The sequence below is a fragment of the Camelus ferus genome, chromosome 30 (assembly GCF_009834535.1).
Source record: "Camelus ferus isolate YT-003-E chromosome 30, BCGSAC_Cfer_1.0, whole genome shotgun sequence".
Taxonomy (NCBI): domain Eukaryota; kingdom Metazoa; phylum Chordata; class Mammalia; order Artiodactyla; family Camelidae; genus Camelus; species Camelus ferus.
Window position 1 is genome coordinate 24818923 of NC_045725.1, and position 27505 is coordinate 24846427.

The 27505-nt window shown below is 38.5% G+C and overlaps 1 protein-coding gene and 1 long non-coding RNA gene across 2 annotated transcripts in view; both read left to right on the forward strand.

Moving 5' to 3' along the window:
* Window positions 1-27505, forward strand: part of PHLPP1 (PH domain and leucine rich repeat protein phosphatase 1) — a 186673-nt gene that overhangs the window by 8546 nt on the left and 150622 nt on the right.
* LOC116660636 lies at window positions 1264-25695 on the forward strand. The gene is made up of 3 exons (XR_004316216.1): window positions 1264-1274; window positions 7251-7263; window positions 19152-25695. It is a non-coding gene; the product is annotated as an uncharacterized LOC116660636 (long non-coding RNA).

Sequence of the window (27505 nt, forward strand, 5' to 3'; positions counted from 1 at the left end):
ACTAGTCTGAGAGTTGGGAAACTTGGTATGACTTTGGACATTCATTTCAACCTATCTTGGACTTTGGTATCCTCATCAGTAAAATGATGAGCTTCGAGTAGAATAAGTCTAAGATCCCTTTCAACTCTTAACATTCTGGGGCTCCATTAAAGGGCCTGTTCTTCAAATTAGAAGGACTAGATGTTGTAGTTGTTTTAAGTTCTGTAAGACTTGTCCATGGGTTTAACAACAGCCAAATCCCCTGCCTTTTGTCATGGAGAAAGGAGCCGGCTTGGACCTAACATACACAAGTCAGCCTGGGGTTGCCAGTGGAAGCTGAATACTTTTCTGGAGTAGATTAGGACTAATTGACAGACTAGATGATGTTTGATTCACCCTCTCCTTACCAGCCCTACTCTTCAAAGTAGAATTCAGTACACTAGAGATGAATTTAAAGAAATACATCCTTTTAAAAGTTAAAGTAAGATTCTTTTCTTAAGTTGACTTATAAAGCAAGATACTTTCATAATCCAGTTCATAAAGTTTATTGTAGCAGTAACTGTATTTGAGAGGTCCAAATCTTACTGGTTCATTAGCTTTAATTCATGGTGAGCTGTGTGCCTGTCTACTTGTGCCTAGAGTCAGTAAGAGCAAAAGAACTTAAAGAAAATGAAATTTTTGTGTTATTTTGATTAGGCTGTAGAATTTAGGGTCCTGTAGAGATCCCAACATCTGTATTTTTATAGATGAGGAAAGCAAGCCCTATAGGGGTTAAGTGTCTGGTCCAAGGTCTTATCAAGTCAGTCTTAGAATTAAGGAATGGCACCCAGGATTTTTATCTTTGGAACCTCCTTTATTTAGTATTCAAAATGAAAGTTTAAAAAATTGAGTGTGCTTCACACATTTGATGCTTTCTCTATTCAAGGTGTTTCTAGTTTATTTTCTTTCTCATCACTGCTTTTGAGAGATTATATATATATCACTTTGACAGATTATGAGAGGTGGCTTCTAATGGAACAATTGGATATTTTAATTGCATAATGGGAAATTAGATTTCATTAGTGATGTTACCTTTTGGGAGATTTATGACAGAACTTTAAATTAGACAGACAATTGGCTGAAAAGAGTTACAGTGCTAGAAAATCAGAAAATCAGTGGTGATTTCTTCAGTACTTTAAAGTTGAAATTGTTAGAAGAATGGAAATGTTGGAATAAGAAATAATTGAATTTTTAAAAAATATTTGGGAGAAAAATTTAAGAACAGATTTTGAAAAAAAATTCCCATTCAGACATGTGTTCATTAAATAGATTCAGTATTCATTATATTCTTTTATCAGTTTTTTTTTTTTTTTAAGAAAAATGGTATCGTCTCACAATTAAATGCAGTTGCCCTATCTGGGTACACATACACAGTCCTATTTTTATGTGATGTAAAAAACTGAAACAACTTAGTAATCTTTGGGCTTTTGCTGTTTGCTAGTTTTGGAAGTCTTTATCATGAAATCTGGTACTGCTCTGTATATCTCTTTCTCTCAAAGAGAAACAGAAATATCTTGCTCCTGTTAGAAGTAAAACAGCTTGCGAATATTTGTAGGGGTGAGAGAGATTCCCTTTTATATTAGGTTCCATTTTAATATAATCATTTAACTTAAGCAAAAGTTTTATGTGGAAACTAATCTATGGAGTCAATTAATTCCTCAAAGATGACTGTTCATTTTTACTATGAGGAAGGGAACTTTTTAAAGTGCAGAAGTACAGAGGAGTAAAAATAAATTGCATCTGGCATATGGAATATGTACTTGAGATGCTGAAGCAGAGAAGAAATTTCTCTTGGCGGTCTCTGAGAGGTGGTATGGCTGGAGGTAGTAGAGGAGCAGGTCTGTGTACTAAATTGAATCTCTCCCTGTGGGAGGAAGTAAACACTACTTTCATTGGCAGAGGGGCATTCTTTCTCTTCCTTACGTACATCCCACGCATGCTTACATGATACACGCACACACGTGTTCTCCATCGAGTGTTGAGGTGGTAGTTGTATTTATGAATTGAAGGGGATGGGTGGGGCAAATAATCTTGGGGGGAAAGATCTTGATTTAAAAGAAAATTGCAGTTCTTAATTATGTAGAGCATTTTTTTTCACATTTTAATTGGTAACATTTCTCTTGTGACTGGCCTGTTTGTATCTCTAGCCCATTTTTTTTTTTTTTGTATGATATTTGTCTTTTTCCTACTGGCTTATAGATTTGTTTTGGGGGGTATGTTTAGGGAACCTAGCTTTGTTTTTCTAAGTCACTTTTTTCTTTATCTGTTCACACTTCTTTCTGTGTCAGTCCTTTCCTCTAGGTATTCAGGTTTCTGTGTCAGGCTTCAGAAGACCTCCCCACCCCAAGGTTAAAAAGAAATACCCCATATTTTCCTGTATTGTCTCATAGTTTTACTTGTAGGCTACAAAATTATAATCTATCATTTGTTTAAGAAAGATAGGAAGTAGGAAAGAACAAATTGTCCCCATACTTTTTATTGGATAATTGAGTATTTCTTTAGTGATTTAAGCTGTCACTTTTCCTTAGTTTATCTTTTTTTCCTTAACTGATTGGCATTTATATCATCCTTACTATGTGCTAGGCACTGTTTTAAGTGTTTTGTAAGTATTAGCTCATTTAATTCTCATAACAACCCTATGAGGTAGATAATGTTGCCCCTGCAGCAGATGGAGAAACTGAGTTACAGAGCAGTTTAGTACCTTGTGTGGGTTTGTCCAGTGAGCAAGGCACAGGCAGAATGCAAGTCCAGGCATTTGAAGCCAGAGTTAACTAGTTAACTCATGTGTAATAGCTTGATTTGCTGAATGTGGAAAACTTGTCCTTAACAACCTTCTGGGGCCGGTTTGGGCATATCAGCATTTGGGAAGCATGGACTTTGAAGTAATTGAGGCTTGGACTTGCTTTCTGGCTGTGCCCCTGACTTCAGAGCTCCACTTCCCTCTTTCCTTCTCTGTAGGAAGAGGTGATACCTACCTGCCACACAGGGCTGTTGAGAAGATCAAATGAAATGAGGCGAAGTGCCCAGGACAGCAGGACTCAGTATAAGCCAGGCCCTGGTCTTCGGATGGAATGTGCACTGATGCAGGAACTGGGACCTAGATTTGACTGTGGGCTTCCTCTCTACTTGATGTGAGACCTGTGATGAACCCCCAAGTCTCCTTAAGCCTCATTAGAGAAAAAAGGAGATAAAAAAAATCTGTCTCAAAGAACTTTGTGAGGTTCAGATTTGATGATATATGTGGAAGTGCTTTGTAAACTGTGAGATGTTATACAAATGTAGTGTGGTGTGTTATTTTTAGTACTAGTAAATTGCCACAAATGTTAATTAGAGGTAATTAGGGCTCATTAAGGAAGATGGGATATGCTGTTGCTCGGTGACACTGGCAAACTATACACTTTCACTCTTTCATCCATTCATTCTATCCAGTAATTACTATGAATACCTAGTATGTCAAAGGTGCTTTTGATTCAAAGATGACTGATTTGAATTGTCGAGGATCCCTTGAAATACTTGCAGATCTGAGGGCATGTTTGTGGAAACAAGCAAGCCAGCACTTAGAATACAGTGGTGGAAAGTGTTCTGATAGAGGCGTGGGGTTCACAGACGCCTGTAGCAACCATAGAGGAGAGACTCCTGACTTCACCATGTGACTCCCCAGAAGGCCCCTGAGCCACCCTGAAGGACTAGAGGCCGTAGCCTCTTGCCATATCTCCGGGATGCTGAATTGTTTGAAGGGCAGCCGTAAATTACTAGTAGTTCAGAGTCCAGTCAGGCTAGTGTAGGGTTAGTAATTCCAGTCTAATCCTTTAAGACTTACCAACCCTTTCTATCTAGCCCTTCTCATCCACTTGAATCATTTGGGCTTCATTTGGTATCATAGTTTGTGAGGATCTAAGTTCTGGGTTAAGGAAATATTAATTTTGCTTTTTTGAAAAGAAAATGCAAATGTGCACATGCTCAAGGCTGCCCCGAAGCCTGGCAGTGGGCCTCCAATGTACTTGAAAGACCTTTTCTTATTCTTTTCTGCAAGGCCTGTGAAAGTTTTGCTTTCCTTGGGTTTATGAGATTTATGGGAAATGCTGTGTTTATCTTTCAGAGTCAGGTACTTTCTTTTAGTTTAATGTCATGTAGCCCACATTCATGTAAAATTTGGAAGACGATGAATTGGTCATACCCTGGGGGTATTAATTTTGACTTTGCCCGTGTACTGTCTGGATCTTCATTGGTGAAGGAGTTTTTTTTTTTTTTTTTTTTTTTTACCCTCTTGTGTGGACTAGGAGGATACACAACTCTTAAGTGTTCACATGAGCAGAAGTAACTCTTTTATCCGTGGCTGTAAATCCGTACTACACTCATGGCAAGTTAAGTCTTTACTAATGGCCTGTTAGGAGTTTCTTTTAAGAGGAAGGCAAACATCTCTGTGAAATATTGTCTCATGCAGTAATGTGAATGACAATGCTGGAAAAGATCTTTATTTTGCTTTTTATGTTAGTTTTAAAATTATGATAAACATCCTGGTTAAAAAAATTATGCAGATCCTGTCTGACTAAAATAAGTCATGCTTATAATTCAAATGAAAATACTTCTAACTCAAACTCATTAACATTCAGGTTAATTACCTGCCAGTGTGTATTTTTCACTGTCATTTGTACCTTTTTGCCCTCTGTGACAAATTTTTACAGAGACCTCACTTAACTCATTAGAGCAAAATCAATACCCGACAAGCTGATTTTCATGGGGGAATATTAACAGAAATGTTAGCATCATAAGGAGACTAATTACCGGCCCTCGTGATTATGACGTGGATGCTAAAAATCCCTTACAACTAATTCATAAGAGGGGCTTGGTGTTTTTAACCAAAATCTGAATAGTATTGTCGCATTGATAAATACACAATGAGAAAAGTTCTATAAACAAGTATCTTGGAACTGCTAAAAAAGATAGTGTCACTGTGACGATGCCATACAGAAGTCCATTTCTGAGAGTAGGGATTGTCTTGGTTGGGGGGGTGGAATGAGTGTTTTGTATCTCAGATTGGCTCGCAGCTGCTGATAGAGTTGGGAGTTGTCATTGCTTCTTGCTTCTGTAGATGTGCATAAGGTCCCCCATTCCACCCCCCCAACCAAACAACAAAATGGTGACAGCCTCTTGGTTCTAAGAAGCTGATAGATTAACCCAAGTGGTGTTAACCTCCAGATAATACTGATACATAAAGAGAAGTAGTGGTGTTCATTTATCTTTAAGGTACTGTCATAAGCACAAGTATATATACCCCCTTGCACAGTTATTTAGCTTTTACAAACAATTGTAATATTAGAGTAGACTAAACCAGAGTTGTCTGTAGATAGTTACTAATTCAGAACCAGGTGAATGCAATCGTTGAAGTAATACCTGCCAGGGTATAGCTTTGCCAAGCTTCACAGGTGAAAAATGGGTGACAACATCATGGATATCCTACAGAGAGCACAGAATGTGAGCACTGGAAGGGACCAGGGGACATTTAGTCCAGTTTCTTACCTAGCACAGACATCTGTGCTTATCCTCTTCTGGCTGATGGCCATCTGGCTTCTGCTTGTTGACTGCTTGCTAGGTACTTTATTCTAGAACAGCACCGAGTGGAGATCATGCTCTTTGAAATGTGGTCTGTGGATCAGCATCTCCTGAGAATGTGTTAGGAATGCAGAATCTATGATGGAGAGGGTGTGAAGAAAAGGGAACCCTCCTCCACCGTTGGTAGGAAGGTAGTTTTGTTCAGCCATCATGGAAAACAGTATGGAGATTCCTTAAAAAACTGAAAATAGACTTACCCTGTGATCCATCAATCCCACTCCTAGGCATATATCCAGAGGAAATTCTCATTCGAAAATACACATGCATCCAAATGTTCACAGCAGCACTACTTACAGTAGCCAAGACGTGGAAGCAACGTAAAGGTCCATCAGCAGATGACTGGATGAAGGAGTTGTGGTGTAGATACAATGGAATACCACTCAGCCATTAAAAGGGATAAAATAATGCCATTTTCAGCAACATGGATGGACCTGGAGATCATCATTCTAAGTGAAGTAAGCCAGAAAGAGAAAGGAGAATACCATATGATAGTACTTGTATGTGGAATCTTGGAAAAAAAAAAAAAAAAAAGGACACAAATGAACTTATTTACAGACCAGAGATAGACACACAGACATGGAAAACAAACTTGTGGTTACCAGGGGAAAAAAGGGGCAGGGAGGGATAAATTGGGAGTTTGGGATTTTGTAGATCCTAACTACTATATATAAAATAGATACAAGGTCCTACTGTATAGCACAGGAACTCTATTTAATACCTTGTAATGGGTTATAATGAAAAAGAATATGAAAAGGAATATGTGTGTGTGTGTGTATGTTGTATGTATAAATGAACCACTATGCTGTACACCAGAAATTAACACAACATTGTAAATCAACTATATGCTTCAATTAAAAAAAAATGCAGAATTTCAGGCCCAACCTCAGACTTACTGAATAATTGTCATTTTGACAAGATTCCTAGGCAATTGCTTTGCATAATACAGTTTAAGAATTGCTAGTGTTGGATGAATCAGGAGTGGGATAGATTAGAACTGGAGGAGGGAAACCATTAGGAGCTTGCCTGGTTCAGTAAGATACTGAGAGCTTTAACCAGAGCAGTGGAGAGAGAAAAGGAGACAGATGTAGACGTTATCCTAGGACATAGTAGTTATTATAGAAGCTCGAAGATGACAAGTTTGCACTTGGAGTAATGGAAGAATTGTGGGTCAGAAAGTAGGAAGCAAGAGGTTGTGTGGAGGGTATTGTTAATTAACTCAGTCAAGCTTGAGGACCAGACGCTCTGCTTAGGAGCTGGTGATAGGAATGAACGAAGGCCTGTCTCCTGCCCTTGATATTTATGAATATTTTGCAGTTGAGGGTAGATTTTGCTGAGGATGAGTTTGAAATGGTAATGCATGTTAGGCTGACAATAATTATTTGTTTAGCTGGCTAATGGACCTGGCTCACCACCCAGCTTCCAGATCTCAGTGGGTCCTATTATGATATATGCAGTAACTGTCAGGAAGGTGATATAAACCTTTATTTACTTGAGCCCCCCCCCCTTTTTTTTCACATTCAGAATGGGATTATGGCCATGGACAGAAGTGATGAGGTCTAAAATGAATATTTATATTAAATTTTTGCAGCTCTCAGGATGAATGCCTTTTGAATCTCCAGGCTTTCCTATCTGGTGTGTGTGTGTGTATGTGTGTGTGTATGTGTGGAGGGGGGATTTGCATAAACAATTACAGTAAAACTGGAAATGCCTTAAGGGATTTACAAAATGCCAAGGGAACCCAAAAGCCTGACAAATCAGCTCTCCCTGGAGGTGGAATGCTCTGAAAGGCTTCCTGAGAAGGACTCCCTGTGTGAATGGGGGACTAGCATTGCATGAAAAGGGCATGTCAGGAACTAAAGCGTGATAAAAGGGCACGGTGTGTGCAGGGAATGGGGAGTAGCTGGAGCGGCAAGGTGTTAGGTGATGAGATTTGAAGAGGTAGGAGATGAGACTAAAAAGGATAGTTGGGGCCAGTTGATGAAAGGCCTCACATGCTAAGGACTTGATTTGATAAGCAGCGGGAGCTACTGAGCATTTTAAAGTGGGGAGTTTCATGATTAGATTTCTATTATAGGGCATTAACTGACAGCCAGCTGGAGGGTGGATTGGAGAGGGACTGGAGACTTGGAGACTGCCTTGGTGGGGCATTTAGTAACGGAGCACTCTCTTAGGAGCTGGAGATACAAAAAGACAGAATGGCCTTGCCTCAGGGAGTTCAGCCTAGTAGGAGACAAAGAAATCACTGCAGTATAGAGTATGCTCCTTTTGAGGTTTGTTCAATGTGGAGGTTGTACCCAGTACAGAATTAATCAATTCTGCTGCAGGTGAGGTAGGTGGGAGATCGTTTTGAATTTTAGAAAGAGTAGACCAGGAGTAGGAGTAGATGGGATGGACATGCCTGCCAAGGGGACTGAGGGGCCACCTAGGAGCTAGATGAGGAAGAGCTAGACTAGGTCAGTGCAGATGAAGAACTGTAGACGTGGGAACTGTTTAGAATGTAGAATTCTTGGACCTGATCAAATGATTGTATGTTGGAGGAGAAGGAATAGTTCAGGATTTATCATTCATTTGTGAAGTAATTTGAGTATATCTTCCACATTGGGAAGTGTGCCACTGTCTTCCACGTCAGGGATGTAGTGTGAACAGGACCAACAGGATTCTGTGTCTCAGGACCACTTGAAGGTTTCCAGTTTGGCTGACTAATCCCATCAACCAACAGGGAGAATGTAGGAGCAAGGTGAGGGGGAGAGAGAGTGAATTAGATTCTGGATATGTTCGATTTAAGGTGCCTAAAGACATCCAGGTAGTCTGAGAGCTCAGGGGTTACCTGTGTTTAGGTAGGTGTTAAAGCGTTTGGATTGAATGAAATTGCTAGATCATATAGGTGGGGTGAGGAGAGGGCTGAGGAGGCAACTCTGAGGAATGCCTATATATAAAAGTGCTGGTAGTGGATTATGTTGAGTGAAAGAATTCAGATATAAAAGACACACTGTAGGACAGAAGAAGGTCAATTAATAGGCAAAACTAATTTTTGATGAAAGGTCATGATAGTTGTACCTTTCAGGGGGATATTGAGGGATAAGGGCTTGAGCCATCTGCTGTTGATAATGTTCTTTGTATCTTTCTGGGTTTTATTTTCCTGGGTATGTGCATATAAAAAAATTTACTGACTGTACCCTTATGGTTTGTGTACCCTGCTAGATGTAAGTTGTACTTCAGTAGAAAGAAGGGAAGTGGTCCTGAAGGAAGAAACTTGAACATTGTTTCTTGTATCCTGAAGGGAAAGAGAGAGGGGGGAAGCTACGGATAATGGATGAATGGAGAGGGCAACATAAACAAGGGAAAGTTCTGGAAGAAATAAGACAGGCAGAATCATAAACACCCAATGGAGTTAACCATGGGCGGGAAGAGGTCCACCTGTTTCTTTGAGACTGTTAGGAAGAACTTGTGAATATAAAGATTCATTTAAGTAATATTCAAGAAGTTGGGCCTCAGTTTTCTTAGCGAGGAGATAAGGAGAAACCAAGTCGCAAGATTTACTGAAATGTTTTTTCTTGAGTGAATCAATCAGCTAACTGTAGTTTATACCCCCCTTTGGGAATCTGTGACTGTGATTTCAGTCTATGCTGAATTTCCTATAGGGTGATCCTTTCTTAATTATCCTAACGCATCTTACTACACGGGAAGGGGAGGGTGGATAGTAAACTAGAGGTGGAGGAGATGATTGCCAACTCTGTTTTACAGGTTTGACTGTGCTTGCGTTGGGCAGGTTTGTTTTGATAGCACAGTTTTGGTTCCGTCCTAATCTTTAAGTGTGTGTTTGGGTGTGGGGTGTGTAGGTGTGGAGACATGATGGTCAAAAACCTTCAGAAAGTTTGTACCTTTGACAAAGTTGGGAATCGTACTTTCTGTTGTCCTATTTCCTTTCTGTTTAAAAATCACTTATGGAGTAATAAAACTTCTGAGATAGTTTTATTTTTTTCTCATGACCTACTGATGATACTTGCAGATATAAGAGCTGGTTCTGAAGAATGTGTTTTCCATTCCTAGATTGTCAAAGTGACTTTTGGCTTGAATCTGTTTATAAAGTGAACATGAAGGTGTGATCAATTATAGGTTTAGAAAGATAAAAATCAGATTGTCTAGGGGACAATTATTAAATAATAAATACTGTTAAGATGCCATGTTAAACCTATTATTTTTCCTCTTGTTAATTGTAATAAGCGTTCAGTTTCTGTTCTGCGCTCGGTACTGGGCTAGATGCTGAGATTTCAAATTGTTCTTATTAAAACAAAGGAAAAGCTAGTGGTTAGGTTGTTCTTAAGAATATAATTGCCCAAATATTTACTGAAGTATCTAGATCTTTTGCTTATGTTATATTCCAGGTGCATAGTTGGTTTCTGTAAATTTTTAATAATGATGTTTTGGAGAATAGGATAGAAACTCTTGAGAAAGAAACGTAATTATTAATTCTTCGTATCAAACATGATGAATTGCCAGACAGCAGCAATATTGCAGATTGGAAAAAAAAGACTTGTTTTTTGATTTTGGAGAGCCTCGTGGAATGGCAGTAGAGTTGCTTTTTGTGTTGTTGTTGTTATTTACTTAGTGTCATATTTATTGGACTGGCAGTTGTTGGCCCCAAATTTTGTTTATGTTCAAAAGTCACTGATCATTGTGACAGAAACTTTTCATGTGGGATACTGTCTTTTTTTCTCATCTACTTAGTCCATTCAAACAGTTATTGAATGCTTCACTCCTGAGGCATAAGGTGCTTTGAAGGTTGGGTGGAAAGATGAGTCAGATAGATTGCCCGCCTTTTCAGAAGCTTTAGGCAGATTGTACAAGGACACAGGTGATCATAGAACAGGGCAGAGTGAGCTGGTGCAGGGAGAGTTCTCCTTCCTTCTTTTCTTACAAATAGCTCTTGAACCTTGTGCCTATTACATGCCAGTCATTGGTAAGACAGAAATAGTCCCTGCCCTTGTGACTTCACAGCAAGGAGGAGAGTTGTCAAACACATATAAATGATCTCTTAATTGCATTGTGTGCCACTAAGGAAAAATTACAGTGTATTTTATAGCAATGAATCCTTGTCATTTAAGCTGAGACCTGAGGGATGAATAGTGGTTTGGGGGCTTGGGGTACATGGAAGAGCATTCCAAAATGCGGGACACTGTGCATGAAGGCTCTAAGATAGGGAGCCCAGCATGTTTAAGAACCTAGAGGAAGGACCCTTGTGAGTATCATGTAGTGAGTGAGGGTGAGAGTATCGTGAGGCCAGGCTGGAGAAATAGTCAGGGCTGGATTGTGGGGGGGGGGGGGTCTGGGGCCAAGTTCTGCCAGGTTTGGGTCATCATAGCTCCTCCTCTACCCCCTTAAATCAAATACAAGATAGGTAGGTATGCACTCTTGGTTGTATCTGGCTATAAGGGCCTTATAGGTCACAGTGTTTGGGAATTGATTTTAAGAATAATAGGAAACCATTCCATTGAGTTATCAAACATCATTTAGATTTGTCTTTTTCAAGGACAGGTGCCATGAGTATCATTTTATAACTTCCTTTCATCTTACCAGTAAGAAGGATAAAGGGAGGATGAAAGTAACCCCATCTTTTCTATATTTGCTAAGTCTTCTATTCTGGACACCTAAGAATAGCCACCTCTCTATCTTCTGATACACTCCCTGCGTGTGTTTTCATCTCTCTAGCTTTCCCTGGCCAACGAGGGCTACACTGGCTGCACTGGAAACCCTGGATACTCCCAAATTACATGGGGCAATGATCTGATAACAAAGGCATAGCCTTTTTTTTTTTTTTTTTTTTAATAATGGCTTCACATTATTTTTTTTTACAGAAAATTTTATTTTACCCTCTTTTGATCCCACCCCAGCTCCCTTTTTTCCCCTTTCTTAGAAAAGAAAAATTAGTGTCTCTCACTGAATGAGTATATAAACATTCCCTGTTGTATATTCTAACTTCCCCAACTCACCCCCGGCAATTAAGCTGTGCTGAACAGCAAGCATGTTTGACTGAGAAAATTTAAAAAACACCAATTCAGTGTGTTCTCTTGGCACCGTAGCAATGACTTTCATTTTAATGAAATTGGGATATAGTGTTACAATTTTTATGTCCTGTTAGGGAGACGTTCAGTGAGAGAATACCTGCTTAGGATTTCTTTTTTTACAGTTTTTGTCCATAAAAGAGAGAGGTCCTGAGGTCATTTGTGCACAAAATCAATTATTTTTCAATTAAGGGCAGGTTAATTAGTTTTTTAATAGTTAGTATTGAAGCTGTTATTCTCTGTTCTCCCTTTCCCCTCTCTTGGTCATCATCTTTTGAATCATTTTCCTTTTGATGAGATCAGGTGATAGTACACAGGAAAGAGGTAAAAACAATTCTTTATTTTAGGATTTTGCTGTTGTTTTCATGGAAAGTGTAAAAACATTTTGGAAAGTAGGTGGAAGAGTGTCATGAACTCCTCCTCCTGTGTGCTCATCGCCCAGCGTCAACAGTCACCTGCTCATGGCCAGTCTTGCTTTACCTCGAGCCTCTGCTTCTGCCTAGATTACTTTGAAACAAATCCTAGATATATCATTTCATCTATAAATTCTCTAAATTTAAGTATCTCTAAAACGTAAGTACTCTTCTTTAAAAACAACCGTAAACACCATTTTGTTTTGAAAAATTAATACTAATTGCTGTTTTTCAATGAGGTCAGTGTTCAGATTTCCAGTTGTCTTAAGTTTTTAGTTTGAATTATGATGCAGATATGGTCCATACCTTGTGATTGTCTTTCCTTGTCTTTTAAATGTCTTTTAATTTTCTGTTTCCCTTCTCTCCCTCCCTCCCTTTCTCTAGTAGTTTACTTCTTGAAAAAACCAGGTTATTTATTTTGTGATTTCCCGTAGTCTGGATTTTTGTAACATCCTTGTGATGTTAACAGGAGTACATTGAAAGTTTGGGTGTATACTTTTTTTTTTCTTTTGAGTTTTGCTTAACTTTTATGATCTTGATCAAGAGAGTTAAGTTGGATCATCTTTTGGAGGACTCAGAACAGAGGTCAAAAACCAGTGCCCTGTGCCGTGTATGGCCCACAAACCTGTTGTGTTTGGTAGACACAGTTTGAAATATTTCCAAATTAATTGTCATCAATTCAACACTGTAAAGTTTCCCATAAAAATCAAGATTTTTCTTCTTTTTTTTTTTTTTAAATCAGAAGATCTGGGCACCCTGGCTTCTGTGGCGATGCCCACAGGTGTAGCTGACCAGTAGGGGCAGCTCCTCTCGGAGGAAGCCTGTCCTCTCCAAGGTCCCTGGAGCACTCCACTTGTGTAGGTTTCCTGCCTGGTCCCCAAAGGCTGGTAGGGTTTGTGAACCCTGACTTAGAGCAACAGGAATTACTCTTACCTGCATGGTCTTGCTTAAATTCTATGCATGGTAGTTTACTTGTAATTTTTGCTACATGTGTGACTCCAAACTGGTGTTGGGGCTATTTGATCACCTAACAATCGATGTTTATTCAGATAAAGGTCAGAGTACCAACTGATGTTCTCATGGTACTTTGTATATCGTGTATCTGTCATAAGACACATTCAGTGCATTGTATGAATTTATTCTCATGCCCTGTGGGAGTTGGTGTTTATAGTTTTAGAACCTAACAGAATGCTTGGCACATAGTAAGTACTCAATAAATTCTTGTTAAATGAGTGAAGGCAGAAAGGAGCCAGTAAATAAGCTACAAGATGAAACAAAGGGAGGAGAAAGAACTCACGTAATGCATATCCGAGTTGGAATTTCAGTGATGTTCGTACCTCTACTTCTTCCATTAGCATGTAGTGTCAGAAAGTGAGTGTAATCATGGTGTGTTATACTACGCGATACAGTATTAGAAATAACTTCTGGGTTTTTCTTCTCAAATGTTTATCTGATACATTAATAACATGTAAGTCAGGGATAGATTTCCTAATAAGAGATTTCAGTTTAAAATTTGTGGTTTGGAGAACACGCTAGCTGGGCTTTCGTGTTTTGCCCTAAGAATTTGGAGCGTAATTTCTCATTTGGTTTGTGTCTTACATTAACAAAGGCTTGTAGCAAGTGTGAGAGAGGAAAGGACTTCAGCATGGACAGAGCTCTCAGACTTGAGGATATAGGAGTATCTGGCATGATTTGGTAAGGTTTTTAAACCTGGCATATGAGTATTACTGAAAATAATAATTAAGAATACTGTTTTTAGGGTTTAATAATCTTATGTTATACTAATAAATACTTTAAAAATTATAATTGAGGTTTTTTTTGTCTCTGTTTTGGTATGTCGTAAAGCTGCCTGAACATTTTTTTGCTTACTGACACACCTTTTATAAAGAGTGTGGGTGTGTCAGGTTCTGTATACTTTGACTCCAGGAAGATATTTAATTTATCAAGAGTAGCAGAACAAGGAAAATAAATAACATGTTACCAGTAGCATGCTCTAGCACAGTCTGAATTCTTAGTACCTGGTGATAATGTATGAAAATGTAGTTTGGATGAACCTAAGCCTTCAATAAACTGACATTTCTTTAAGAAATCTAGCTCATTTTGCACATCTTTAATTGTGAACTGAAAAGAACAAGTGATACTATTAAAAGTAAGGAGTTTCGGTTTTAAAGAGTCTTTCAGTGGTGTTTGTGGGTGGTGAGAAATGATAAACTCCTATTGAAAGTGTGTAGTATCCTCACATAGCGAGGTGGAGGATTATAGGGAAGTGTAATGCTGAAAGAAATTAGAGGGTTTTTTTATGTTGATGATTTTAGTAACAACAACAACAACAATAGTAATGTCAACACCCTGTATGTACAAAATGCTTTACAGTTTTCAAAGCCCTTTCAGTACTGAAATGATAATCACTGGACCAACTCTTGGGGACATTCCTGATTAAAAGAAAAATTCTTGATGTTACTGTTGCCCATTTAATTCCTGTTTGTTTTTTTTTAATTGGTTACTGGTGATAAGTGCTAGCCAATATTTCTGTTTTACATAAAGATAAAAGGAAAACTATGAAAAGAGTCTTTACAGTTTGGAGGAAAACTATGGTTTAAATGAAAGATTTGAAACTGAAATACTATACTAATTTCAAATGAATTGAGCCCCAGAGACAGACTGTGCCAGAGGTGTTAAATCTAGATAACTGACCACTGGGTTTATTTTCAGCCCCTCTGGGGGAAGACTATAATCTTGCCTAATGCACTGCTTTATTGTATTAATAATTGGAGGTGTGGGTAGTTGGAAGAAAAACTAAAATTTTTATAGTGAGGTTTCCTCAGATTTTAGCACTTTCCTGCTCTTGTTAGTTACATTTTATTTCTGCAATTTGATTTTCTTCCATTTCTACATATAGCCTGTAAAAGCCTTTGAAAATTATAAGGTGAACACTATTTGGATGATGTGCTTAAATAACAATTAATTTAGTTTGATTTTGCCCAAGTAATTTTATCTTTGCAGTATTTTTTTTTTCTTTAAAAAAATTTCTTGTGAGCGATTTCAAACCTGAAGTTGAGAGCAGTATAAAGAACACCTGTGTACCCATCGCTCAGCCTTGTTGGATCTAGCATTTTGCTTTATTTACTTTACATGTGATTTTTTTTTAAAGAAGCAAACCTGTGTGCACCTCAGTGTCAGGAATCCGGTACATGCTTTGTGAGAGCCATTCCTATATATTGTAGGTTTTTAAAAATTATTATTTATTACTATTTTAAAAATTATTATAAGCGATACATTCAGATTTTAAAAAATTGTTTGGTGATACATTGCAGTGCAGTTTATTTTTGCATTTTGATCTTCATCTAGCAACCTTGCTGAGATTTTGTTAGTTTTAGGAGTTTGTGTATTCTTATGAATTATTTTGTGTAGTCACCCCATATCCCTTGCAAATTGTGGTGGTTTTATTTTGGGTCTTAAAATTTCTTTATCTTGTCACACTGGTGAGGACTTAGAAAAATACAGTGAGTGGTGATAGGAGACTTTTTTGAATTTTTCCCTTACTTTAAAGGGAATTCATTTTGCCATTTAAAGTCTCCAGTTGATAAACTTTCTAAGTTGTTAAGAATGGCGTAAGAAGTTTGTTTTTTAAATTATGAAAGGAGTATTGATTTTATTGATTACTTTTCCATACCTAGAGATGAAACGGTGGTGTTTTTTTCCTCTCTTTAATCTGTGGAATGTGATAAATTATATGTTTAGATTTTTCTGATGTTAAGTTATTCATGCATTTTTAAAATTAAAAAAAATTACTTTGCTGAATTCAACGAGCTAATATTTTATTTAGTACTGTTTTATTTATGTTATACAGGTGGAATTGGCATAAACATTCTTTCTTGAACTATTCTTCCCTTTTTCGATTTCAAATTTAAACTGCCTCAGGAGGTGAACTGGGGAGTGTTCCCGAGGGAGCAGTTTGTGTAAGATCGGGGTTACCTGTTTGTTCCTCTACTGTAAGTAGAACTTGCTTAAACTTTCTGGGCCTGGTAGCCTCTTTACTGGTATTTCGATGTATCTACTGACTCTAGCTATCTTCAGGTTTTCTAGTTCTTCTGGAGCCAGGTTAGGGAAGGTACGTTTTCCTGAAAAGCGTTTGACGTCTGCTTTCAGCCTTGTTGAAATCTCTGCTACATTTAGCAGCGTGCCTTCCTGTTGCTGCTGTGGCTTCTGAGCACCGTGACTCTGTGGTGTTGCCCTTCTGAACAGCGTGTAGCAGGCTTACAGTGTGACCGGTCTTAAAATTCAGTCTGCTTACCTACATCTTGATCTATTCATTTACTTTTAGTTTTGTGCTCCCCCCATCTTTTTAGGTTTTGATTTTCTCTTTTCTTGTCATTTTACTGTTTTTGTTTTGCGGGGGTGGGGGTACTTGGGTTTATTTATCTATTTCTAAAACAGACATATAGACCAGTGGAACAGAATAGAGAGCCCAGAAATGAACCCACAAACTTTTGGTCAACTCATCTTCGACAAAGGAGGCAAGAATATACATTGGAATAAAGACAGTCTCTTCAGCAAATGGTGTTGGGAAAACTGGACAGCAGCATTTACTTATTTTAATGGAGATACTGGGATTGAACCCAGGACCTTATGCATGCTAAGTGCCACACTACCACTGAGCTGTACCCTCCCCCAACTTTCTCTTTTCTTGATAGAGTTTTCTTTAGCTCTCATTTCACTTTTTTTTTTTTTAAATCTGGAAATTTTATAATCTGCTTTATTATTTTAGTGTTTACCTTAAAATACTTAACTTGAATATGTGACTTAAAGTCTATAGTTAACATTTCTTCAGCATCCTCTCCTTAAGAACAAACGGTTAAAAAAAAAAAAGACTTAAGACTAATTCTGACCACCCTTCTCCTGTCGTAGGTGAAATTTTTGACTAATGTTTTTGTTTTTACTTTTTGCCCCTGAAATTAGATACTACTACTTATATTTAATGTCAGCACATGTTTAGATTTACCCATAGGCTTAGGAGTACTTTGAATATATAAATACATAAGGTGAATTTCTTTTTAAGAATTCGAGTTTTACAGCCTCATATTGTCAAATTCCAAGCCTCTTGGAGTTTGGAAGAAAAGGACAGATTCCCCTTCTCCCTGGGAATCTATGATGGAATAAAATTTGAAGGTACCCTAGAATTTGACCTCTAGGTAGGAAAGAATTTGTACTTGTTAAGGGTGGATTAAATTATTATATCCAGCCAACTTCCTCGTGAAATGTTTGTGTAAGAGTAAGAACATCAACTCAAGGGGAGAAATGGGGAACCGGTAAGGGAGAATCATCTGGCCTGGTTAGTGCAGTCCTTGGGAAAGGCTTTCATTTGTATGCTGCCTAATTATACTGAAAAATAAAAGACTGAATCCATTAAATAGTCAGCCCCTTTGTGTAGCTCCTGAATTCCTTTAATTTAGTGGCTGCATAGAAGCTTTATTCAGAGCATTCATAGTCCTGTACTATCTTTCCTGTCTAGATGCCAGGTCCTATTCATGGTGTTCTCACTGCAGGAAGTTCTCACATTCATTGAGGGGTGGATGAGGGGGGAGAGGGAAAAGATGGGGAGGAGGCAAAGGACTGTGTGGATCTTTTTTCCCCCTCCATTTCCTGCTCTGCTTCTTAAAAGCAAAACAAAACAAAACTCCAGGCAAAAGGCAAACCCAAGAAGATAGCTATAAAGGAAATTCTCAAGTGACTCAATGGATTGATAACTCCTGGTAAATCACAGAAAAGTTGTGTCTGCTTCTGGCATCTATTTACAAATAGTACTAGAACATCCAGAAAAAGCATTTCAGGTCAGCTGAGGGTAGGAGGCATTGGAAGAATAGATGGCAGTGTGTTCCAAAGGATTTATTTCCTTCAACTGAATGTATTTTTAAAGACTTTTTTTTGAGGAGGGGTGGGTAAAGAATAGCTCTAAGGTTGTATTAGCAGTCAAGTTAGGAGCTGACACGTTTAAGCAAGAGAGGAGTTCAAATGAACATCTGAAAATCTAAACAGGGGAATATAAAGAGGCCAAGGAATGCTTTTTATTCCTTCTGCAGATTTTTAAAAAATAGATATGATTTTAGATTTGGTTTTGAATATGTGACCTTTGATTAATGGATGCAGAATTGTTGCTTGTTTCCAATTTTTTAAAATAGATATCACTTAGGGAAGAGAACTGGAATGATCTGAGTTTTGTTTTGTTTTGAGGCTGGTGGTAGTGGAAAATAAATAAAGCAATGATGAGTGTAGATGGGCTCTTGAGAGTAAATAAATAGTGCACCAGTTTTGAATTGCCAGGATATTATCTTGGTTAATGGGTGGTTCTGTAAACCAAGGGAAGTTCAAGCTTGTTGAGTTTTGTTTGCCTAGATATCTTGACAAATGAAATGGAGAAGTTATCAGAGAGTGGTCTATGATAGATTCTTTTCTTGTTACATATTTAGTATCTTTTTTTAGGACTTTTGGGTATGTGGTATCATTTCAAGTTTCTGATTTTCTGTTTGTTTTAGTAGATCCTTATTGTAGTTGATCATGCAATTAAAAAACAAAACAAAATCAAACAACCTCTCATCTTTGTAAAATCTTTAGTGGAAAACAGGAGTGAATAATTAGATGAAAACTAAAGGAAAGTGCAGAATGTAGTTGCTTGTTGTCCTGTATTTTGTACTGTGAAATATTTTAAAAAATTACAAACACAGAAAACATAGCTATTTAAGAGATATGGTTGGAAGAATTCCTGACATGTGGAGTCCTTGACTGGATGAGTAGGGATCCAAGTAATAGAATGTTATCAGGGCAAATAATTGACTGTTAAGTAGTTTTCATTGAGAGAAATAATGGAGATTTTTGTGTGTGTGTGTGGTGGGAATGATAATGTGTTGCAATATTTTATTATGTTTAAGTATATAGTTAAAGTTATCTTTTCTACTATGGGAAGCTGATAGCAAAAATGTTCCTAGTTAAGTTTGAAATAAATGTTGCATCAGAGATTGCCCCTGTTTACTAGTGAATAGGTATTAAGTTACAAAAGAGAAATAGGTCACATTTTTATGTGATATTCCCAAGTGTTTTTGTTTCCATGCCTTGGGAAAATAATTTCTGAGCTAAAACTGTAATGTTTAAATTAGTTTCCGTCCTTTTTGCATTTCCTTTTTCTTTATCATTAATCATATTGGCTAATGAGTGTTGTAATTACTGAGAAACTAGATCTCAGCTACTGTGTGTCCTTTATAGCTATTCATGGTGTGATGTTTTTCTTTTAGGATATGTGCTTGTATGAATGACAGTGCTTATTATGTCTTAGATAAATAGACATCAGGGATGGTGCTAAACATCCTATAAAGCACAGACCAGCCCCCACAACGAAGAATTATGTGGCTCTATATGTCAGTAATGCTGAAGTTCAAAAGCCTTGATGTAGAAAATGCCTACATAGAGAAAATGAAGGTCTTTGATTTAATCCCATAGAATATGCCTGCCTACCAAGAACTTTAAAGGAAGGGGCTCTTATGGGAAGAACACAAGGTTCCCAAGACTAAAAAAACCCACCAATCAAACAAACAGACAAACCAATAATTGGAAGAATAATGCCATGTGAGGCATTTATCTTACACTGAAACAACCTGCAGGGTTGGAGCCTGATTTTGTTTCTCATACATGTATGTACCTTCTGTTATGTTCCAGGCATTGTAGGCACTGGGGAGAGAATAGAAACATGTGAAAGACTGGGCCCCTGTGGCTCAGAACCCCACACTGGCAATACCTTGTACAGCTGCTCTAATAGTGTTGAGTACCAGATGTTGTGGGAGCACAGAGAAGGCAGGAATAACTCAGCCTGGGGAGGCAGAGAAGCCATCTTCATAGAAGACATGAAATTAAACAAAGGAAAGATATAAGATTAAACTCATAGAGGATGTCTAGAAGATGGTGGGGTTTTGCCAGATGAAGAAAGTTGGGATACCAGCATCTCTTCTGGTGGAGCGGGAAACTTGTACAGAGGCATTGAGAGTGTTCAGAGTTTGGGGAAGTGGTTAGTTTTATGTGGCTATAATGAAGACTGCCTCGGAGGGGATGGAGGGAGACGAGGTTGGAGTCGGTTTGGTAGAATCACTATGTGAAGGACCCTGTCTAATGTGTTATATAAGTAGAGTGTGGACTTTATTTTGTAGATACAGGCTTTATCTTGTAGGTGAGTGACAGGGTATTCATTTCAGGAAGATTACTTTAGTGGAGAATAAGAGGGGCAGAAGCAAGGAGACCAATTAGAAGTTTGGCTGTTTAAGTTAATTTGAGAGAGAGTGAGGCAGTGAGAAGAAAAGGGAATAAAGGAGGTCAAGTTCAGAGCTGTTGAGAAAGAGCTGATGAAGGTAGGGTGGAGGACTTCAGCGAGAAGGAAAAAATTGAGACTGGATTCTAACTCCAGTGGAAATGAAGAACAAAAAATGGCTTGAAGGGGAGCGAGGGGAGTGCCTGGTTAAGGTACTCTGTTTTCACTTCCTGCCGAGGCCCAGATATTTAAGTTCATGCAGGTAGGTTTGTGGTAGGGTGGGGATGCAACAGAACCCACCGTGGAATATGGCTTTATAGGCTGTGCTCTGCACAGCTGCAGGGGTACTGGTCAGAGATGAAGATGTAAATTCTGGAGGTGGACTACCCCCCAGTACTTCCTCCTTATGAACCGAAGAGGCATAGGCGCTTTCAATAACATGTCAATAAAATGCACTTGTATTTAAGCCTTATAATAGCATGTTTAGATGGATATAATTATTTTAAAGAACCTGAGATGTTGGGAAGTCAGTGCATTTTATTTTGGATATGTTAAGCTTGTTGACCACAATAGTATATTTAAATTCAATCTCTTACTGAAGAGGAGAGAAAATACATTGTTAGGGACTAGACTACATATTTTATCATTGTGATTGGTCCAGATAGGTATTGTTTGAGGATTAAGAAGGTACCACTTAGCAAATTTATTCTCAGATGAAGCAAGGTTTGCTTTATGGTGAGCTCTCTTAGTTGATCTCACTGTCCACCTCTGTAACATTGTCTCAGGAAAGCTGGGAGGCTATTTTCTGGTATGCCTGTGTGTTCTTTTCTGCCAGTTGAGTGTCATATTAACTCCATCTTTGAAATATGTACAAGATTTGACTTATCTCCACAGCCAGCTCCTCAGTTCAAGTCCTATTGTCCCTCTGTTGGATTTATTATAATGGCCTCTTAATATCCTGTCTCCCTGCTTCCCAACCAAATGAACCTGATAGAATTAAAGTCAGATCATGTCACTCTTTTCAAAACTCTCTAATGGGTTTTGTCTCAGAGTAAAGGCCAAAGTCCTTATTAATTCCTAGAACAGTGTTGGCTTGAGCTGGGCACTCAACATTTGTTGAACAAATCCATGGCTCCCACTTAAAGAAACAGAAACAATGTTTCAGATAATGCATTGTGAGTTTATACTTGATTGTGTCAAAAGATTGATAAATGAATATGTTTATGTTTTATGTTAAAATGTAGCTGTTTAAGGTATTTATGTTCACATTATTCTAAATATTTTATCATTTAAAACATTTCATCACTTAAAACAAAAAAGACTCTTTTTTGTTTATTAATCAACTAGGTCTATGTAAGTCATATAAGACTTACAATATATGTGGAGAATTTGATTAGAGGGAAATAACTGAGGACTTGTTCTGGTAATAATTTTTATGATAACTATCATGTATTGAGTCTGTACAGTGTCCCAAAGGCTGTATATGGACACTTTGCAAGTGTTCTTGGCATCTGGTCCTGATCCCTGACAGATGTCTGAATCCTCTATTCACTTCCTCTAAGAATTTGATCAATTCTGTGTCAGGAAATATGTGTAGATGCATTCAGGTACCCTGCTAAATAGTGGTACTTTCGAAGTTCATTAGTTACTGATTGCAGCCTAAACACTGACACAGGACACGCCACTCTACCCATGTCCCTGACTCTCTGGATGAACTTCACCTTACTCAGGGTATGACGTGGTGTGGCAGCTGTTTATGTACCTTCCAGACAATCAGGTTAATAAGAGAGTAGTTTCCTCAAGATAATGATTTTAAAAGTTTGGCCTTTTTTTCTCTAAGCAAATCTGACCATTTTGTAAAATTTCTTAGCATGGGTCAAAGAAAAAGACACCATGATGATTTGTGATCCTCTGGCATTGAGACTTTTGCTTTTTCTTGAAATCAGTTCTTTTGGAGTCGGGTTTATTTCCTTGAGCTGTCCCCTATTTCTGATTCCCGATGAGGGCTGTGGGATAAAAGGTTTCTGTAACAGTGGTGTCACCAGCCTTCAGCCTGCCGGCCCGGCCTGCCTGTCCCGACCGCTGCAGCTGTTCTGAGCTGCCCTCCCGTCTCACCTGCTCTGGGGGGCAGCCCGTTGTGCTCTGTCGCAGATACGGGCCTCTTGCTGGGCCCGAGCTGCTTGCTCAGCTGTCCCTGTTCTGCCTTGGAATTCCTTTCATCCTTGTGCAACAGGCATTCCCTGTCACCTGTCCTGTCACTCCGGCAGACTGTGCTTGGGGCCAGGGCCAGGAGGTTGTGCGTAAATGTTGGGGAGCAGCAGGGTGTGTCCGTGCACACAGGAATGTGTGCGGGGTCTTGCCTGCAAGTTTGGTCCCTCCTAGAGGTGTGGAGGCCGCTGCCTTCATACTCTTCTGAGCTGTTCCGCTACCAGGTGTCTGTGTAATAAAATGTATTTGCCTGTCAAAGAAGGCTTTTTGGTCAGAGGGATGAGTTTTGCAGTTATGCTCAGAGAGGGGCGGGTGCTTTGAGGTGTGTGGCGGAGTAGATTTAAAGGTGTCTGAGAAACATTAGCCTACTTTGGGTTGTATCAGAAGGAGGGCCCTTGTGACAGAAACATCGGAAAGCAGGGCTGCTCAGCTCCCAAAGGCTGATGGAAGTTGTTGTTTCTCCTCTAACTTTACTGTAAGGAGAGCTAACGACATACTCAGTATGCCAAATTCCATGTGCAAACTAAGAGAGGAAAAATGCAAGCTGAGGTTGTGATTTTTGTAATGTGTGATAGAAAGCATCCCATTTCCCATAGTCCCTAATGTGTGTCTTGAGGACCAAAATAGGCTTCTTGAAATTAACAGCTGACAGATTCTTGTTTTTGTGTTACCCAGGTAGCACTTTGAAATAACTGATGTAGTCAAATGAGTTAATAATTATTTTTTGTAGGCTATTAAGGTTTAGACATTTTGTATTCCTTTCTTTGTTGTCCTCTGGATAAATGATCATTATAAGCCTTTCATTCTGTGTAGATATGGAAAAGTTGAAAAGCACTTTACTTTTTTAATTGTCCAGAACATCCAAAATCTGAGCCTGTCATGGTCTGTCAGCCCGTTGGCCAATCTTTTCCTTTCTTTGGGTTCTTACTTAGACCAGTCTTCTCCATAAGTAACCCCTTTTCTTGCAATGAAGAGGGAGGAGTTTAGATAGAAAATTGCTTTAATATTGTACTGGTAAGATAGTTTGTAACTACTTTTGTTTTATTGAACCAGGCGTTTACTGCTGGGTTTCTTAGAAGGTAGTTTTTCTCTTCAAGTGCATTCTCTCTCATTTTCCCTTAGCCAACTCTTTGCCACTTCTTGACTTGTGGGTAGGGCAGACAGAAACATGATTTCTGAGAATATTTTGTTTTTTCCTTCTTCTTTGTGCTAACTTGGAACTCAGGTTAATGTTTCTTTCATTTGTTTTTATTTTTACTTTAAAATAAAATGTATTAGACTAGCTTATGTTACACTAAAAATTCCCAAATGATTTTAGTGACTTAAAATAATAAAAGTTTGATTCCTGCTCATGTTATGTATATTCATTGTGGATTGCCAGTGGGTGGGGGTGAGAGGGGATTTCACGATATTCCTCAGAGTTCCAGGCTGATAGAGCAGGTGCTGTCTGGAACATTATGAGTTGCCCTGCAAAGGGAAACAAGCGAGTTCCAGAGAGCTTCAGCTCACATGGCTTAAGTGACATGATCCCACCCAACCACATGGAGCCAAGAACGGTAATCCTACCAAGTGCCCAGAAGAGGATGCTGACACCATGGTGTGGGTCATTTAGAATGCCTCTGGCTGCAAGTAAACAGGCAGCCTGAACCAAGTAAGCTTAAATCATAAGGGGATTTAGTATTTCACAACACTGAGAATCTGGAAGTTGGTGGGGTCCAGACAATAGGCAGTATAATCAGGAAGTCACTGAGCCATCAAGGGCTTGAGCCCTTTCTGTCTCTCAGCGCTACCATCCTTGATCTGGAGCCTTGCTGTCAGGTAGGCTTCCTTTGTGGTCAGAAATTACTTCAGCAGTTCCGTTTAGCACTTCCAGAAAAGGTTATGGCTATAGAAGAAGAGAGTGCAGGGAGAAACATACTTTTCTTAGGAGCTCTTTCCCCAGAAGCCCCCAGTTAGATTTCTCATGTTTCATTGGGAAGAACTATTGTCACATGTCCATTCTAAACCAGTTACCATGATTGGTTTAGAAATCAGAGTCTACTTCCTGCAAATTAAAATAAGGTTGACTTTTCCCTGAAGCACATGGCTATAGGCAGGAGAGGTGGGTACTTAAACAAAAGAGGGGTTCAGTCAAGAAAGGGGATGTAGGATGAGCCACCAACAGTATCTGCTACACTCTGGGCAGCATGGGTACATATGGCTGAAGCTTTCCTCTCTAGAGATGATGAGAGATACTCCTTTTTTTAATGGGTGTAAGATGGTCCATAGAAGGGAGATTCTAGTGGACAAGAGGTAACCTTAACTTTAAAACCTTTTTTTCAGATAGTTCAGCAGATACTGAATAAGACTGTTTTTACAAAAGTCAACATTATATACATAGCACCGCAGTAGGTGCTGGGTCACGCATTACAGAAAAGACACGACGGCAATTGCATCATCCATCATCAGTTTATAGAACTCCTACCTGATCAGACACCTACATGAAACAACCCAGAAATGGGCCATTGCTTCTAGTATCTCCGGAACAGTCCAGTTTTTGCTCGGATGAGATAAAGCTGTAGTATGAGGTTAATTAGTTTTTATTTCATTTCTTGCTCTCTCCAGAGATGTACCAGTAATGTTGTAGTGATTTTTCCTGCTGTGTTTCAAATAAGACTTGATGTTTCTTTGAGGTTTTGAAAAAGATGTGTTCCAATTTCTCCTTATCTTCCAAGTACAGGCTAGACTGGCAACACTGCGACCCATTTGAGTGGTGTGGCTGCGTTTTAACTTCTGAAACCTTTTTTTCTTTTCTGTTCTCATGGAGTTGAGCTTTGCTCTTCTACCCAGCATCTGAGACACCCGGAAAGGGTGCCAATCCCTAAAATAGGCAATGTGCTGGTGGGGGTGTGCGTTATCTCTTTATAGCTTTGTGTTTGTTGTTTTTCTTTCTAATTCTTAGCAGGGCTCCAGGGCCCAGCCCCGCAGTTCCTCTGCTGGCAGAGAGCGTCTCCTTGCCTTGGTGCTTGCTCTGGGCCACCGCGTGCTTTTGTCCAGCTTTGCCTTTTAGCTTTCCGCCCTCCTTCTGGGCGCTTGCTCTGTCACCTGCTTATAGACCTGTAACAACAGGTCAACCTCTGAGCAGTACTTCCTGCAAATACCTTTTCGTCTTGCCTGTTTGGCTCTGGACGCTTAAGGTATTTGTTTTTACGAGTAAGGCCTTTTTCACTTGTGTGTTTAGGGTTTGAAAGAAATGTGTTCAGTTAGTGTTCATCTTTGGAAAGTTCCAGATTATGGACACTTCTAAATAAATCCTCATAGATTATTAGAATGTGGAAAGAGCTTGCATTTTGACCCCATAAACTGGTTTTCACAGGTATAAAAATGCCTTTTTCCTCCAGGTACTTGAAAAATATTATGAAAATGCAAAGTCCATTATCAGAAAGCTGTTATCTTTTTCCATATTCTAAGAAAATATATTATGCTTTGGTTGATAAAATTACTTGATTATAATAGTAAACTTTTTGTTATTATTATTTTAAACATTTTAGGGTATGTTTTTACCAAAGTAAATCATACCTTTGTCATCTAGTGATTAATAATAGAGCTTTAAAAGGAAAAAAAGACAAAATGGAACAGCTCCTTCAGGGCCAGTAAAATGACATTTCCAAGATGAGAAGATGGGTGAGAAGCTAAGTAACTTGATATAGATTATGCAGCCAGTAAATGGGCTGCTTTCTGTTCTTGTTCATGCTGTCATGCCTTCATCTTTTCCCTTAGCTTTTTTTTTTTTCTTTTTCTTTTCTTTTGGTATAGTTCGTATCTTGCTTAGAAAAAGTGAGAGGAAGGTGAGAAGTACACATTTCTTTCACTTTTTTATTCTTTTAAGGCTGATGACCATTAGAACTTCTTTTTTTTTAAAGGGGAAAAAAACCAGATAAAAGCAAAACCTTTATTCCTCAGTGCATTTTTGAGTAGTTATATAGAAACCCATAATTACCAAACAAAGGAAACAATCTAGTTTCTTTTTGCTGAGGTGTCCTTAACTTTCCAGGTATTGTTCAGTGAATTGATCTGAGGCAGAGATGAAATATCTTATTAAGTTTATTACTTTCTTCAGTAAACCCATGGCAGAAAAGAAAATTTCAGTTAATGTCCACACTTGCATTTTGCGCCTTTGCAGTTGGAATTTGTCTATTCCCTTAAGAGTTTTTTTTTTTTTAAATAAGATCTTTCCCTTCTAAGGATGATGAATGCAAATTAGCTTCTTTTCATATGGTGATTTCAGTGATGGGAGGGTTATAAGGTTAAATCTCTATAGAGAATGGAGACTCTTGTTGAATCCACATCTTTCTAAACCAAGAAAAAAGGGAAATTTTGTGTCTGATACCTATGGAATGTTTATAGAACTGACTGTGATGTTTGTGAGTCAAAATAGGATTTATATGGGAATGTTTATTGGTTGAATTTTTGAGTCTACTTTGTGGGAAATATAGAGCATGGAGAGAAAAGTCCTTAGGATAACTTAGAATTACTTTTTAAAAGTCACCTAAATATAATGACGGAGTAAGTGTTCCAGTTGACATGGTAGGAGCCACACCGAGGGTCTGGGTGCTTGGGGTGTGGAGTGCATCAGATGGACATGACTTTTCACCGTTGCTTTGAGGAAATGTAGGCAAAAAGACTCATCTTGAGGTCTCTATAAAACTTGGGAAAATATTTTCTTTGCAAGTTTTAAAAAATTGCCATTTACCTGTCAAAGGAAAACACCTTTTTACTTTTAGGCCGCTTTTCTACTTCATGAAATTGTGTTATGTTTGCATCTAAAATGTTTTGAATTTATTCACAAATATGTTTCTTTGAAAATGCAGCAGATTGGGAATGCACTGAGCGATGGGAAGAGTTAGCTGTACTGGCTATGT